Consider the following 17,777-nt stretch of genomic DNA (forward strand, 5'->3'; position numbering starts at 1 on the left):
GCATTGGGTCTTTGTTGCTGCACGCGGGCGTCCTCTAGTTGCGGCGATCAGGGGCTGCTCTTTGTTGCAGTGCGCAGGCTTCTCATTGCGGTGGCTTCTCTTGTTGCAGAACAAAGGCTCTAGGCACGTGGGCTTCAGTAGTTGTGGCTCATGCGCTCTAGAGCGCAGGCTCAGTAGTTGTGACGCACGGGCTTAGTTGCTCTGCAGCATGTGGGATCTTCCCGGACCAGGGCTCAAACCCATGTCCCCTGCATTGGCAGACGGATTCTTAACCACTGCGCCACCAGGGAAGTCCCTAATATCTCTCTTATCAGGAGAGAGGACAAATCTTTCAGATGTTCCAGGGACCCTCTGGAAAATCCCAAAGTTAGTTTGAAGTCAAAAAGACTTCATTTAGAATTTAATTTTGGGGAAGTTTGTCAAAAATATCAAAAAAGGTTTTAAAAGACTTGCTTAAATAGTATTATAGGTCGCTGTGAAATAATATTTAGTTATCTATTTAGCCAAAGTGTCAGTTAAGGACTTTGAAGGCAAAATCAGAAAGTTACATAGTCATAAAAAATCTTAGCTCTTTTAACAGAGAAGACTCAGTTTTCTTAAGTAATGGAAGAACTGATAAAGACAACATGAAGCGCAGAAAATTATTTTGATAAAACACAGAATCTTTGTTTTCTAGGTAGATTACTTAAAAGGTAAAGAAAAACTTTTCATAATCTTATCAAGAACAAACCAATAGTTCAAGGAAACTTTGTTCTTCTCAAAGATGAAAGAAAATTAAATTTTAGTTTTACCTAAGTACACTATTGATATTAAAGCTTTTTTTCTTCACCAATTAAATAGAGCTCTTTTATAAATTAATTTTGGCAATACCATTCGGATGTAGAAATATATCATATATAACAGGTAAAAATAGACATACAAAAGCATACAGACAGATACAAACAGAGACCATATAACTTTCATTTAAAAATTTTAGCCATGAATCAGGTACAGCAATACAAAACTCACTAGTTTATAAATAATAGTTGAATCCAAATGTGTCTGGCAGACAGAACAAGTTAAGATTAGCCACTCAAATGGATAAAGCTTTTTACTAATATTTGTGGAGAAGACTTAAGATTTGTATTTGCCCTTGACCAATAATCATATAGAGGCTGTGGACTGATTTTGGGCAAGGGAGCTTCTATAGCAGTATGTGTTTTAAAAAGCCTCTTCTGCCGCCTTTTTCCCCCCTCCAGTCTCGAGCAATCCTGGGCAGTGTTTTAGTTAGTTCCTGGGGTATTTACATTTCAAAGACATTGTAAGACTTACAACTTCAATGGGAAGAGAAAGAATGCAAGTTTTTCTCTTAGGAGTTTTGGGGTATATTTCTCTATTATCAGAAATCTGGGTAATAACTATTTAAATTTTTCATTTGTATTAGGGGTCAGATGGTGTACAGCTACGTCTTGTTTCATTGTCAGTAACCACAACACTCTCCCCTTTGTTCTCCTCACTTTCCCAGGGATTCCACGTCTTAGTGTCTCAGCCTTTGTCTCACACCTTAATCTGCAGCAGCTTGTGCCCTCCTAGCTTTTCAAAACGGGCATGCTATTGTCTTCAACTTATTATCCTGCTCTGCCCCAAAGCTAGCAGAGCAGTGAACAATCACACATCCTTCTCTACCCTCAGCTCTTCTTCCAGCTGTCTAACTTGAGCTTCAGCTTCTAGTTGGGCATCAGTGGCCAGATGAAGTGCCAACAGTAGAGACCAACCCACAGTTGCAGCCATTTGTTTCCTTTCTTTGCTGCAGTGCACTGTGTGTAGTTCCTCAAACAAACACATTAAACCAGCCAGCATTTTTGGGATGTCCCTGTAGTCATGCAGCAGTCCACAGACATCTAACTATGTACCACCCCTGCCCACAAAGAGGTCAATGGCCAACTCAGGATTTCCCCTATCGATGCCTCTTTCCCAAGACCCATTTCTTCCGTCTTCTGGCTGGCTTGCCAATTGTTGGTTTGCAATTCTTGGTTTGCAATTCTTGGGAGTTCCCTGGGTGATATTCAAAACTAGCCCCCATTTAACAGAAGGCAAGGAGAGACCAAAGAAAGAGGCAGAGCACTCCAGATTGGTAGATTGTGGTTTTAATAAACAAAGGAACCTATATATGAGGCTTGTCTTGGGTGGTCGCAAGATGAGTAGTTTTCTGCATCAACCTCCCTTAATGGAGGTCAGTCACATACACAGTCCAGATAGTCTCAGCAACACATGAACAGAACATACATCCCAAGGTCAGCAGAGGCGGGTAAGGAGCCTCTGATTTCCTGGGCCAGGTCATGGGTCAACCAGTGCTCACATCCTCTCAGTTACCTCCTCTAACAGCTCACTAAGCAGAGATCCTGCATTTAATGTAGCTGACGAAGTTAGAAAGGCCTCTAATTGGTTGGTTGGTTATCTGACTGAAACATGGACAAAAAATTTCCCACGGTATGTGAATTGGAAATGCCTGACCTCCTTTGGTTTAATGTAGAGGAAGGGGTTCAGAGATTTAGAAAGATTGGAATGTTAGAGTGGATTTGTCATTTAAGACCTACTCATCCATACTGGGAGTGTCTAGAACAGGGGTCCCCAACCTCCAGGCCTTGGACCAGTATCTGTCCGCAGCCCATTAGGAACCAGGCCACACAGCAGGAGGTGAGCGGCAGGCGGGCAAGCAGAGCTTTATCTGCGGCTCTCCATCGCTCACATAACCGCCTGAACCATCCCCCCCCAACCCTATCCATGGAAAAATTGTCTTCCACAAAACCGGTCCCTGGTGCCAAAAAGGTTGGGGACCGCTGGTCTAGAAGACATACCTTTCACCAATACTTTGAGAAATAATTTGGTGAGTGGAGTCCTAGCATCCTTGAAGATCTCCGTGATTGCTCATCTCTGTAAGTGAGACGTTACCGTGGGAACTGCAGCCACTCAATGGAAAAACCTAAATGCAGTAGGAGTAATTTGATCCTGGCGTGGCAGGGGCCAAGTGGCAGCATTCAATCACCAAAGGGAAGGTGAGTGTGGTTACCATAATGGACAGCAGAGACAAAGCAGCAGTCAGAATAGTCTGATTCATGCAGACTTATGGTGCTGGCTAGTTAGTGTTCTAAAAAGTGAAATAAATAGGAAGCCTACTAGATTTTCACTTGATCTGTATAAGCAGAAAAGTTCTAGATCAAGTGAACAAAAATCTAACTCAAATCATAAAAACAGAGAGTCACAGCCCCTTGATCAATTCCAAGACTTAAGACAGTTTGTAGACTTAGAACCCCTTGAATGAAGGGGGGGTTGGGTCCCCTTGAAGAAGGATCCCAGTACACTAGTGAAAATTTATACTGTTAATATTTCTCCCAAAGGGACCTGCAGCCTTTTACCAGAGTAACTGTACATTGAGAAAAAGGAAATAATCAGACCTTTCAGGGACTACTGGCCACTGGATCTAAACTAGAACTGATTCTAGGAGACCTGAAGCACCACTGTGGCCCTCCAGTCAGAGTAGGGGCTTATTAAGGTCAGGTAATCAATGGAGTTTTAGCTTAGGTGTACCTCACAGTGAGTGTAGTAGCTCCCCAGATCCATCCTGTGGTTATTTCCTTCCTTCCAGAATGCATAATTGGAATAGATATATATAGCAGCTGGAAGAATCCCCACATTGGTTCCCTGATCTGTTGAGTGTGGGCTATTATGGTGGGAAAGGCCAAATGGAAGCCATTGGAACTTCCTCTACCTACAAAAGTAATAATAAAAAATAATACCACATTCCTGGAGGGATTTCAGAGATTAGTGCTACCATCAAGGACTTGGAAGATGCAGGGGTGGTGATTTCCACCACATCCCCCTTAAACTCTATTTGACCAATGTAGAAGACAGATGGATCTTGGAGAATGACAGTGGATTATCACAAGCTTAACCAGGTAGTAATTCCAATTGCAGGTGCTGTACCAAATGTGGTTTCATTGCTTGAGCAAATTAACACATCATCTGGTACCTGGTATGCAGCTGTTGATCTGGCAAATAATCTTTTTCTCCATACCTGTCCATAAGGCCCACCAGAAGCAATTTGCTTTCAGCTGGAAAGGCCAGCAATATACCTTCACTGTCCTACATCGGAAGTATATCAACTCTCCAGTTCTGTCTTAGTTCACAGAAATCTTGATTGCCTTTCCCTTTCATGAGGTATCACAATGTCCATTACATTGATAACATTATTCTGATTGGACCTAGTGAGTGAGAAGTAGCAACTAATCTAGACTTATTGGTGAAACAGTTGCATGTCAGAGGGTGGGAAATAAAACCAACTAAAATTCAGAGGCCTTCTACCTCAGTGAAATTTCTAGGGATCCAGTGGTATGGGGCATGTCGAGACATCTCTTCTAAGGTGAAGGATAGGTTGTTGTATTTGGCCCCTCCTACAACCAAGAAAGAAGCACGATGCTTAACTGGTCTCTTTGGATTTGGTGGCAACATATTCTTCATTTGGGTGTGTTATTCTAGCCCATTTACTGAGTGACCTGAAAAGTTGATAGTTTTGAGTAAGATCCAGAACAAGAGAAGGCTCTGAAACAGGTTTGGGCTTTTGTGCAAGCTGTTATGCCACTTGGGCTACATGATCCAGCAGATCCAGTGGTGTTGGAAGTGGCAGTGTCAGATCGAGTTAGTGTTTGGAGCCTTTGGCAAGCCCCTGTGGGACGAATTACAGCATAGACCCTTAGGATTTTGGAGCAATGCCCTGCCCTCATCTGTAGATAACTACTCTCCTTTTGCGAATCAGTTCTTGGCTTCCAACTGGGCCTTAGAGACTAAACACTTGACCATGGGCAACAAAGTTACCATCAAACCTGAGCTGCCCCTCATGAACTGGGTGTTATCTGACCCACCAAGCCGTAAAGTTGGGCATGCACAGCAACACTCCGTCATCAAATGAAAGTAGTATATATATGATCAAGCCTGGGTAGGCCCTAAATGCACAGGTAAATTACCTGAAGAAGTGGCCCAAATGCCTATGGTCCCCACTCCTGCTACACTGCCTTCTCTTTCCCAGCCTGTACTTGTGGCCTCATTGGGAGTTCCTACAATCAGCTGACAGAGAAAGAAAAGACTTGGGCCTGGTTTACAGATGGTTTTACAAGATATGCAGGCACCATCTGGAAGTGGACAGCTGCAACATTACAGCGCCTCTCTGGGACATCCCTGAAGGACAGTGGTGAAGGGGAGTCCTCTTGGTGGGCAGAACTTCAGGCAGTGCACCTGGTTGTTGACTTTGCTTGGAAGGAAAAATGACCAGATGTGTGATTATATACCAATTCATGGGCTGTGGCCAACGGTTTGGATGGATGGTCTGGGACTTGGAAGGAACATGATTTAAAAATTGGTGACAAAGAAATTTAGGGAAGAGGTATGTAGATAGACTTCTCTTAATGGGAAAAAGACGTGAAAATATTTGTGTCCCATGTGAATGCTCACCAAAAGGTGACCTCAGAAGAGGAAGATTTTAATAATCAAGTGGATAGGATGACCCATTCTGTCGGTACCATTCAGCCTCTTTTGCTAGCCACCCCTGTCATTGCCCAATGGGTTCATGAACAAAGTGGCCATGGTGGCAAGGGATGGTGGTTATACCTGGGCTCAGCAACATGGACTTCCATTCACCAAGGGTGACCTGGCTACAGCCACTGCTGAGTGCCCAATCTGCCAGCAGAGGAAACCAACACTGAGCCTCTGATATGGCACCATTCCCTAGCATGATCAGCTAGCTAGCTGGTGGCAGGTTGATTGCATTGGACTGCTCCCATCATGGAAGGGGCAGTGTTTGTCCTTATTGGAATAGACACTTACTCTGGATATGGATTTGCCTTCCCTGCATGCAATGCTTTTTCCAAAACTACCATCTGTGGACTTAATAGAATGTCTTATCCCCGTCATGATATTTCACAGAGCATTGCTTCTGATCAAGAACAACCCTTTACAATAAAAGAAGTGTGACAGTGGGCCCAAGCTCATGGAATTCACTGGTCTTACCATGTCTCCCACCATCCTAAAGCAGCTTGCTTAATAGAACAGTGGTATGACCTTTTGAAGATTTAGTTACAGCACCAGCTAGGTGGCAGTACCTTGCAGGGCTGGGGCAAGTTTCCCCAGAAAGCTGTATATGCACTTAATTAGTATCCACTATATGGTGCTGTTTCTCAAGTAGCCAGGATTTACAGGTCCAGAAATCAAGCAGGTGGAAATGAAAGTGCACCAGTCACTATTATCCATAGTGACCCGCTAGCTTCCTGTTTTCATGACTTTATTTTCTGCTGGCCTAGAGGTCTTAGTGTCAGAGGGAGGAAAGCTTCTATCAGGAGACATGACAATGATTCCATTGAACTGGAAATTAAGACTGTCACCCTGCCACTTTGGGCTCTGAATCAACAGGCAAAAAAAGGAGTTATGGTGTTATCTGGGGTGATTGATCCTGACTATCAAGGAGAAATTGGACTACTACTACGTGGTGGAAGTGAGGAAGAGTGTGTCTGGAATACAGGAGATGCCTTAGGGCATCTCTGAGTATTACCATGCCTTGTGGTCAAAGTCAATGGAAAGCTACAACAAACGAATCCAAGCAAGACTACTAATGGGCCAGACCCTTCAGGAATGAAAGTTAGGGTTACTCTGCCAGCTAAAGAACAATGACCAGCTGAGGTGCTTGCTGAAGGCAAAGGGAATACAGGATGTGTAGTAGAAGAAGGTAATTATAAATACCAGCTACAAGCACACCACCAGTTACAGAAATGAGGACTATAATTGTCATGAGTATTTCCTCCTTATTTTGTTATACATATGTTTGTGTGTGTATATATACATAAACTAAGTAAATATTTTTGTTTTATTTCCTTTCTTGTTCTTTTATCATATAAGATAAGCTGTATTGACTTTACATCAGTAATTGAGTATTGCTAATTTTACATCATAGTATATAAGTTATAGGATATCAGGAGAAGAGTAAGCATCACTCAAGTGCCCTTCCTTCTCTTCTGGGGAAGGGATTAGTGCATTTTCAGTTGCTTGTAGGATAGCTATATCATGTCAGTTGTTATTGTCTTTATTTGGAGATCCAGTATGGTTATTGTCTTGTTATTGTCTTTATTTGGAGATCCAGTATGGTTTAAGGAGATATGTATGGGTACCAAGCTGACAAGGGGTGAAGTTATGGTGGTTAATTTTATGTGTCAACATGATTGGGCTAAGGGCTGTCCAGAAAGCTGGTAAAACATTATTTCTGGGTATGTCTGTGAGGGTTGTTAAAAAATAAAATTCAACTGAGTAAATCAGAAGATCTAATTGTGCTTTTTCAAAGATTCATGAATCAAGCAGCATCTCATCTAGCAAACAGAAAGGAGCTCTGAGGAGCTGCACAAAATGGAAGGCTTTTATAGACAGAAGGGGACAGGAAAAGGAAGTTTCTAGCCAAGAGTGGACTGTCTCAGGCAAAATCACCTTCCTATGGGGGACAAAAATGGTCTATCGAGTAGATTACCTCACTAGTGCTGACCAGGTAATTCCAGAATGACTTGTTACAGGTCACATTCTTGGGAGAGGCTGACATTGCAATTAGATTAGGTATTAAGTCTTGGTTTGCTGATGTGGGGCTTAGCACAAGTGACTCCATTTGAGGCCTATTGTTTCTTTTTTAACAGGGTGTTCCCAGAAGAGATTAACATTTGAATTGGTAGATTGAGTAAAGAGGATCACCCTCACTAATGTGGTTGGACATCATCCAATCCATTGAAAGGCTGAATAGAACAACCAGGCAGGAGAAGGGCAGATTTACTCTCTTTACTTGACCTTGGACATCCATCTTCTCCTACCCTTGTACACAGGCATTCCTAGTTCTTGGGCCTTTATAGACTCAGACTGGAACTTACACCATCAGTCCCCCAAATGTCAGGCCTTTGGACTCAGACTGAATTACACCATGACCTTTTCTGGTTCTCCAGCTAGCAGTGGCAGATCTTGGGATTTCTTGGCCTCCTTAATCATGTTGGTCAATTCCTATAAGTCTCCTCTTATTTATAGCTATGTCTATATCCATGTTATTGATTCTGTTTCTCTGAAGAACCCTGTCTAATGCAATATGGAACCTAAAATAGTCAAAGTCATAGAAGCAGAGAATAGTATGGTGGTTGCCAGGGGCTAGGGTAAGGGGGAAATATGGAGATGGGAAAAGGGTACAAAGTTTCAGTTATGCAAGATAAATAAGTCTTAGAGAATTAATGTACGGCATGAAGACTATAGTTAGCAATACTGTATTGTAAACTTGAAATTTGCTAAGAGGTGTTCTCACCACATACATAAAAAAGTAATTATATTAGATGATGGATATGTTAATTAGCTTGATTGTGGTGATAATTTCACAATGTGTGTGTGTATATATATAAACATCAAATTGTATGCCTTAAATATATATAATTTTTATTTGTGAATTATACCTCATTAAAGCTGAAACAAACAGAAATAAAAATGTCCAGATTGGATGGAAAGAAGTAGAAATATATATATATATAGTATTTCTTATATACACTCCCACACACAATTAGAACTAATAAATGAATTCAGAAACATTTCAGGAAACGTCAGTGTAAAAAATCAGTTATATTCTATACTCTAGCAATTAACAATCCAAAAATAAATTAATATCTTTACTTAGAATAACATCAAAAAGAATAAAATACTTAGCAATAAATTTAACCAAAGAAATGCATGTCTTGTATACTGAAAATTACAGAATATCATTGAATGAAATTAAATAAATGGAAAGACATTCCATGTTTATGGATTAGAGGGCTTAACATTGTTAAAATGATAATACTTTCCAGAATAATCTACAAATGCAATTCAATCCCAATCCAAATTCCAGCTGCTTTTCTTTCTCCAACATTAATAATCTAAACTTAAAATTCATATGAAAATTCAAGGGACCCAGAATAGCCAAAAGAATCTTGGAAAAAGAGCAACAAAGTCAAAGGACTCACATTTCCCTATTTCATGACTTACTACAAAGCTACAGTAATTAGAGCAGTGTGATACCGGCATGAAGATAGGTATATAGATTAATGAAATAAAATTGAGAGTCCAGAAATAAATCAGTACACCTATGGTCATTTGACGTTCAATAAGTGTACTAAGACAATTCAATGGAACAGAACAGTTTTGTCAACAAATCTTGCTGGAACAACTGGACCCCTGTCTCATACCATATGTAAAAATTAACTCAAAGTGTATCAGAGACCAATATGTAAGAGCTAGAACTATAAAATTATGACAAGAAAGCATAGGTGTACATCTTCCTGTACTCAGATTAGGCCATTAAAAAAAATATATGATACTTAAAAGCAACAAAAGGAAATAGAGAGAAAGTATACTTCAAAAATTTTAAAAAGTTGCTTCAAATGACACTATCAATAAAGTGAAAAATAAATTCACAAAAGGGAGAAAATATTTGCGTCATATATTTGATGAGTCTAGTATCCAGAATATATGAACTTTTACATGAGTGTAAGAGTTCTTACAACTCAAAGTAAAAAGACAGGAGCCAATTTAAAAATGGACAACGGATTTGAGTAGACATTTTTCTCCAAAGAAGATAGATAAATGGCCAATAAGCACTTGAAAATTGCTCAACATCCTCAGTCATTAGAGAAATACAAATCAAAACAACAGTGAGGTTCCACTTCACACACATCAGTATGGCTATAATAAAAAAGACAGTGAGAAATGTTGATGAGGATATGAAGAAATTAGAATCCTCATACATTGTTGGTAGGGATGGAAAATGGTGTAGCCTCTGTATAAAACAAAACCTCAAAAGGTTAAGCATAGAGTTAACATAGAGGAATTCCACTTGTAGGTATATACCCAAGAGAACTGAAAACGTGTTCACACAAAAACTTGTACATGAATGTTCGTAGCAGCATTACTGATAGTAGCCCCAAAGTGGTAACAACCTAATGTCCATCAACTGATGAATATATAAACAAAATGTGACATATCCATATAATGCAATATTATTCAAATGTTAAAAGCAGTGAAGTATATCAGCACATGACACAACATGGATGAACCTTAACAACATTATGCTATGTGAAAGAAGCCAGTCACAAAGGACCAAATATTTTATGATTCAAAGACTGGTAGAGAAATTCATGGTGCACACTCAGTAGAGCCCCTCCTCCCAGCACAGGCATTATTCGGAGAAAACTCCCAACTCCCTACATCTCCCTGGGGAGAGAAAGAGAAGAGTAGAACATACCCAATGTTCTGACTTTTGAGGGGGCTACCAAGAGACTGGTTTTTATCTTGCCTGAATCTAAGCTCTGACAAGAAAAGGATACCAGGTTGGGAGACTTCGAGAACAAGAGATCAACGTGCAGTACCACAAACAGACGCTAGATGTCGCTCCAGCACAGTGGCTTAGTATACTACCAAAGAGGCTGCAGTACCATATATTGACACCAGGTGGTGCTTGTGAGTAAAACCCGTCAAATTTCAATTAGATTACACACACAAGCCCAGAGAAAATGTATCCCCCCAAAAGTTTTAGAAGGTCTCCTGAACCTCTACCTGGGTGATTGAGGAAAGTCTTCCATGTGCAAAACCAGATCACAAAGACTGGGAGAGGTGGCTGATTTTTCAAATGCCAAAGTCCTAATGGGACATAACAAGGTATACAAAGAAACAGGGAAACGTGGTCCAATCAAAAGAACAAATTAAACATCCTGAAACTAACCCTAAAGAAACAGAGATATATGAGTTTCCAGACAAATATTTTTTTTTTAAACTGCCATAACGGGCTTCCCTGGTGACACAGTTGTAAAGAATCCACCTACCAATGCAGGGGAGATGGGTTCGAGCTCTGGCCAGGGAAGATCCCACATGCGACGGAGCAACTAAGCCCATGCACCACAACTACTGAGCCTGCGCTCTAGAGCCCATGAACCACAACTACTGAGCCCACGTGCTACAACTACTGAAGCCCACGTGCCTAGAGCCTGTGCTCTGCAACAAGAGAAGCCACCGCAATGAGAAGCCCACGCACCACAACGAAGAGTAGCCCCCGCTCGCCACAACTAGAGAAAGCCCATGCGTAGCAACAAAGACCCAATGCAGCCAAAAATAAATAAATAAAATAAATTTATTTTAAAAATACTGCCATAAGGATGCTCAACAAATTAAATGAGAGCATGGATAGATAGCTAAAATGAAATCAGGAAAAAATGCATGAAGTGAATAGAATAACAACAAAGAGTTAGAAATTATGAAGAAACAACAAATAAAATTGGGGAACTAAACAATACAATTACTTAACTGAAAACTTCACTAGAGATATTAAGCAGTAGATTTGACCAGTCAGAAGAAAGAATCAGTGAAATTAAAGGACTTCAAAATTACCCGGGCAAAGGAGGGGGAAGAAAAAGAAGAACGTGAACAGAGTCTGAGACGCCATTAAGTAGAACAACATATGCATTATGGGAGTCACAGAAAGAGAAGAAAAAGAAAAAGGGACAGAGAGCCTATTTGAAGAGCTAATGGCTGAAAACTTCCCCAGTCTGAGGAGAAATGGACATACAAATTCAAGAAGCTCAGAAAAACAACAGCTAGGATAAATATAAAGAGAATTACACCATGACATACCTAATTGAACTGTCAAAAATCACAAAGAGAATCTTGAAAGAAGAAAGAGAAGAGCAGCTTATGACATACAGGCCTACCTTGTTTTATTGCACTTTGTTTTATTGTGCTTCACAGATAATTGCATTTTTTACAAATTGAAGGTTTGTGGCAACCTTGCATTGAGCAAGTCTATTGCCACCATTTTCTCAACAGCATCTGCTTACTTTGTGTCCCTGTGTTACATTTTGGTAATTCTTGCAATATTTCAAACTTTTTCGTTATTATTTTATTTATTATGGTGATCTGTGATCAGTGATCTTTGATGTTACTATCGTAATTGTTTTCAGGCACCATAAACCATGCCCATATAAGTTGGCAAACTTAATTGATAAATGTTGTGTGTGTTCCAATTGTTCCATTGCCCAGCTGTTCCCCAGTCTCTCTCCCTCTGCTCAGGCCTCCCTATCCCTGAAACACAACAATATTTAAATTAAGCCTAATAACCCTACAATAAGTGTTCAAGTGAAAGGAAGAGTTGCATGTCTCTCACTTTAAATCAAAAGCTAGAAATGGTTAAGCTTAATGAGGAAAGCATGTTGAAAGCCAAGAGGGGCCAAAAGCTAGCCCTCTTTGTGCCAAACAGTTAACCAAGTTATGAATGCAAAGGAAAAGTTCTTGAAGGAAATTAAAAGTGCTACTCCAGTGAAGGCAAAACAGATATTGCTGACATAGAGAAAGGTTTAGTGATCTGGAAAGATCAAACCAGCCACAAAAGTCCCTTAAGCCAAAATCTAATCCAGAGCAAGGCCCTAACTCTCTTTAATTCTATGAACCTGAGAGAGGTGAGGAGACTGCAGAATAAAAGTTTGAAGCTGGCAGAGGTTGGTTCATGAGGTTTAGGAAAAGAAGCTGTCTCCATAATTTAAAAATGCAAGGCAAAGCAGCAAGTGCTGGCATAGAAGCTGCAGCAAGTTATCCAGAAGATTGAGCGAAGATCATTAATGAAGGTAGCTACGATAAAAAACAGATTTTAAATGTAGACTAATCAGACTTCTATTGGAAGAAGATACCATCTAGGACTTTCATAGCTAGAGAGGAGAAGCCAATGCCTGGCTTCAAAACTTCAAAGGACAGGCTGACTCTCTTGTTAGGGACTAATGCAGCTGGTGACTTTTGGTTGAAGCCAATGCTCATTACCATTCTGAAAATCCTAGGGCCCTTAAGAATTATGTTAAATCGACTCTGACTATGCTCTATAAATGAAACAACAAAGCCTAGATGATATCACATCTGTTTACAGCATGAGTTACCAAATATTTTAAGCCCATTGTTGAGACCTACTGTTCAGAACAAAAGATTCCTTTCAAAATATACTGCTCATTTGACTATACACCTGGTCACCCAAGAGCTCAGGTGGAGATGTACAACAAGATTCATATTTTCATGCCTGCTAATGCAGCATCCATTCTACAGCCCATGGATCAAGAAGTAATTTTGGCTTTCAGATTTTATTATTTAAGAAATACATTTTGTAAGGTTATAGCTGCCATAGATAGTGATCCCTCTGATGGGCAAATCAAATTGAAAACCTTCTGGAAAGGATTTGCCATTCTAGACGCCATTATGAACATTTATGATTCATGGGAAGAGGTGAAAATATCAACATTAGCAGTCTGGACGAAGTTGATTCCAACCCTCATGGATAACTTGGAGAAGTTCAAGACTTCAGTGGAGGAAGTCCTTGCAGATGTGGTGGAAATAGTAAGAGAACTAGAATTAGAAATGGAGCCTAGGGACTTCCCTGCTGGCGCAGTGGTTAAGAATGCATCTTCCAATGCAGGGGGTGCATTTTCAATCCCTGGTCAGGGAACTAGATCCCACATGCATGCCACAACCAAGAGTTCACATTGCCACACCTAAGGAGCCCACCTGCCACAACTAAGACCTGGCACAACCAAAATTAAAAAAAAAAAAAAGAAATGGAGCCTGCAGATGTGACTGAATTGCTACAATCTCATGATAAAACTTGAACAGATGAGGAATTGCTTCTTATGGATGAGCAAAGAAAGCGGTTTCTTGAGATGGAATCTACTCCTGGTGAAGATGCTATGAGGATCATTGAATTGACAACAGTGGATTTAGAATATTACATAAAACTTAGTTGATAAATCTGCAGCAGGGTTTGAGAGGATTGACTCCGATTTTGACAGAAATTCCACTGTGGGTAAAATGCTGTCTAACAGCATTGCATGTTACAGAGAAATCGTTTATGAAAGGAAGAGTCCATCGATGTAGCACACTTCATTGTTGTCTTATTTTAAGAAATTGCCGCAGCCACCCCAACCTTCAGCAAGCACCACCCTGATCAGTCAGCAGCCATCAACATCAAGGCAAGATCTTCCACTGGCAAAAAGATTGAGTTGCTGAAGGCTCAGATGATGGTTAGAAATTTTTAGCAATAAAGTATTTTAAAATTAAGGTATGTACATTGTTTTCTTAGACATGATGCTATTGCATACTTAATAGACTACGGTATAGTGTAAACATAACTTTTATATGCACTGGGAAACAAATTTGTGTGAATTGCTCTCTTGTGATATTCACTTTCATGTGGTGGCCTGGAACCAAATCTGCAGTATCTCCAATGTATGCCTGTAAAAGTGAGCTGTTATTAAATTATCAGTGGATTTCTTAGAAGAGAACTTGCATGCTAGAAGGAAGTGGGATGATATATTCAGTGTGCTAGGAAAAAAAAAAAAAAAAAAACCTTCCATCTAAGAATACTATGTCCAGCAAACAGTCCTTCAAAAATGAAGGAGAAATTAAGACTTTCCCAGATAAAAGCTGAGGAAGTTTATCACCACTACACCTGCCCTACAGGAAATGCTGAAGACAGAGAATTCCCTGGCTGTCCAGTGATTAGGACTTGGCGCTTTCACTGCCGGGGCCCGGGTTCAATCCCTCGTCAGGGAACTGAGATCCCTCAAGCCGTGTGGTGCAGCCAAAAAAAAAAAAATGCTGAAGGCAGTCCCTTCAGGTTGAGGTGAAAAAATGATAAACAATAACACAAACCCATATGAAAATATAAAACTCCCAGGTAAAGGTAAATATATAGATATAGAATCTTATAGTAATGTAAATGTATAAATCATTTTTAAAACTAATATGCAATTTAAAAAACAAAAGCATAAAAAGTAATTATAAATCTGTTAATGGATGTGCAGTATAAAAAGAGATCATTTGTGTCATCAATAATGTGAAGCTGGGGGGACAGAGATTTAAGATTTAGAGTTTCTATGTATGATTGGGAATTAAGTTGTTACCAGTTTAAAATACTTTGTTATTATTTTATGATTTATGTAAATGAAATGGTAATCACAAACAAAATGTATCTATAGAATATACACAAACGGCTCATCTCATGAATCCACTGAAATAGAGTGAAATAATATTTATAGAGCGCTTTTCTCTCCTAGAAAAGAAGAAAGGTTGCCAGTTGTTGCTTCACAGAATCAAAATAATAGGAATTCAAATAATTTTCTTCTGCTCTTTTAAAATATCTTTCTATCCTGCAGATGGAATGGCCTCTGATGATGAAAAGAGAAACCATATCTCTAAAATGGTTTTGAAAATTGGCTGAAGATAAAATTGATGAAATATTCAAACTCTTGAAAACTATGAAAAACCCCACAGAGAAATCAATTATTTGAGAGGCAAATTTTTGGAAATCATTTAAGTGTTTTGAAATGAAAAGATGAGGAATAGCAAAATTAAACTATTTTACAATCATTATATAGAAATTTTATTTTAAAAATATATATTATATGTATATATCCCAAAGGATAATATTAAAATCTGAATCTTTTGTAATAAATGATACTCTGTGTGAAAAAAAAGAATATACACAAAAGGAAGTAAGAAGGGAATCAAAACATGTTAGTACAAAAAAAAATCAACAAACACAAAAGAAGGAAGCAAGGGATGAAAGAATGACAAAAACTATAAGACATACAGAAAACAATGAACAAAATGGCCATAGTCAGTTTTTCACTATCAGTAATTACTTTAAATGTAAATAAATTAAACACACCAATTAAAAGACATGGATTGGCAGAATGGAGTGAAAAACAAGATCTAACAAGATGTTGTTTACAAGACACTCATGTTAGGTCTAAGGACACACATAGACTAAAAATGAAAGGATGGAAAGGATATTCCATGCAAACAGGAGCATAAAGAGAATGCAGGTGGCCATACTTAGACAAAATATTTTAAGACAAAAATTGTTAAAAGAGACAAAAAAGGACATTATATAATGATAAAAGGGTCAATTCATCAGGAGGATGTAATGATTATAAATATATAGGTACCTACATTTGAGCTCCCCAATATATGAAGGAAACACTGAGAGCTGAAGAGAGAAATAGACAGTAATACAATAATAATGGAAGACTTCAATACTTCAATTTCAGTTATGGATAGAAGAACCAGAGAGAAGATCAAGGAAACGGACGACTTGAACACCACCATAAAACAAGTGGATCTAACAGACTGTTGGGCTGCACCCCGAAGGCCTACAAAGCCTTGTAGTTACCCAGCCTCGAGACTGAAGAAACAGCCCAGAGACTGCGACAGAGACATAAACAGTTTATTGGACAAGGGGATCTTACACAAAGGGTCCTGGAGTGACAATCCACTGTGTGCAGCAGACTGCAGGCAGAACGTGGTAGCAGTCTTCACTACTCAGGGGAGAAGGAGGCTACCATTTATAGGGGGAATTGACATCAGGTTGGCTCATCGGTTACCAGGGGCTAATTAAGTCTTATAATTAAGAGGATTGGATAGTCATGTGAGTGAAGCAGGGACTGGTCAAGCAGGAGATGTACAGAGAGCAAGAGAGCAGCCATCTTGAATGGCCTAACCATACACAGACATATACAGAACATTCCATCTAACAGCAGCATAATACACATTCTTCTCAAGCACACAGGAACATTCTCATGTCAGGCCACAAAACAAATTTAAGAAGGCTGAAATCATACGAAGTATCTTCTCTGACCACAATGGAATGAAACCAGAAATCAATAGCAGAATGAAAATAGGAAAGTCCACAAATATGTGGAAATTAAACTACTCACTCTTAAACAATCAGATAATCAAAAGAAATCACAAAAGAATTTAGAAGGTATCTGAGCAAAATGAAAACAAACCCACAAAATAACAGAACTTATGGGATTCAGAATGACATCAGCAAAATGATAGAATGGGCATTTTATACCATCTTCCCCCCCAAACCCCGAACACCAATTTTTCCAATCATCCACAGATGAAAGTGACTTTGTGGAAGTCCAGGAGTACAGCGAGAAGTTCCAGCACACCACTGGAGCAAAAATAATTTAAATTGGACACATTGAAAAGGGTAAGAGGAAAAGCTTCACTTCACTTGCATAACCCTTTCCCTAAGGTGGAACAGCTTAGTACCAAGACCCTCTCCACCTGTGATTTCTCCCATGGAGAAAGTAAGAGTGAGTGAAAGACAAGATTCCTCAGCTGTGTGGAATGCTGCCAAAGAAGCCCACCTCTTTCTTATCCCATCCAGAATACTGAAGTGTGCTGCATGTTTGGACAGTGGGGAAGGGCTGGCAGAACAGCAGCCAGGGTTCTTGGGAGGGCATCAAAAGGACACAGATCCTACTAACACTTCCACTGATTCCATCACGAAGCCCACCCACAAGCTGCTGGGGATGCCTCCATGTGGATCTCCCCAACTGGTCCACAGTTACCCTCAATGTTCCATGCTCCTCATTCACACACACCCTCACTGTGTGGCTTGCTCCCTGCATGTACCCCCAAGGGAAACACATATGAGTTTTGCAAATGGTTAATGAACACCCACACAAATCTGTCCTGTCTCTGTTGGACTGTGAGAAAGCACACAAAATTGAACATTTGGCATTGCCATAGGGAAAGCAAATGGGAGGCTGTCGCACCCAGCCTGGCTTTGTAGGATTGAGGGAAGGTATACAATCTTAATAATTACCCCTCCTCCCCCGCACCAGGGAACAAGAAGTGTGGAGTAGGCATATTTACAGAAAAGGTCTGAG

The 17,777-nt window shown here is 39.8% G+C and overlaps 1 pseudogene; it reads left to right on the forward strand.

The window, feature by feature from the left end:
• The first annotated feature begins 2,952 nt into the window (after window positions 1–2,952).
• LOC132418127 (uncharacterized) lies at window positions 2,953–7,116 on the forward strand (annotated as a pseudogene).
• Window positions 7,117–17,777: the final 10,661 nt, after the last annotated feature.

The sequence above is a fragment of the Delphinus delphis genome, chromosome X (assembly GCF_949987515.2).
Source record: "Delphinus delphis chromosome X, mDelDel1.2, whole genome shotgun sequence".
Lineage (NCBI taxonomy): Eukaryota > Metazoa > Chordata > Mammalia > Artiodactyla > Delphinidae > Delphinus > Delphinus delphis.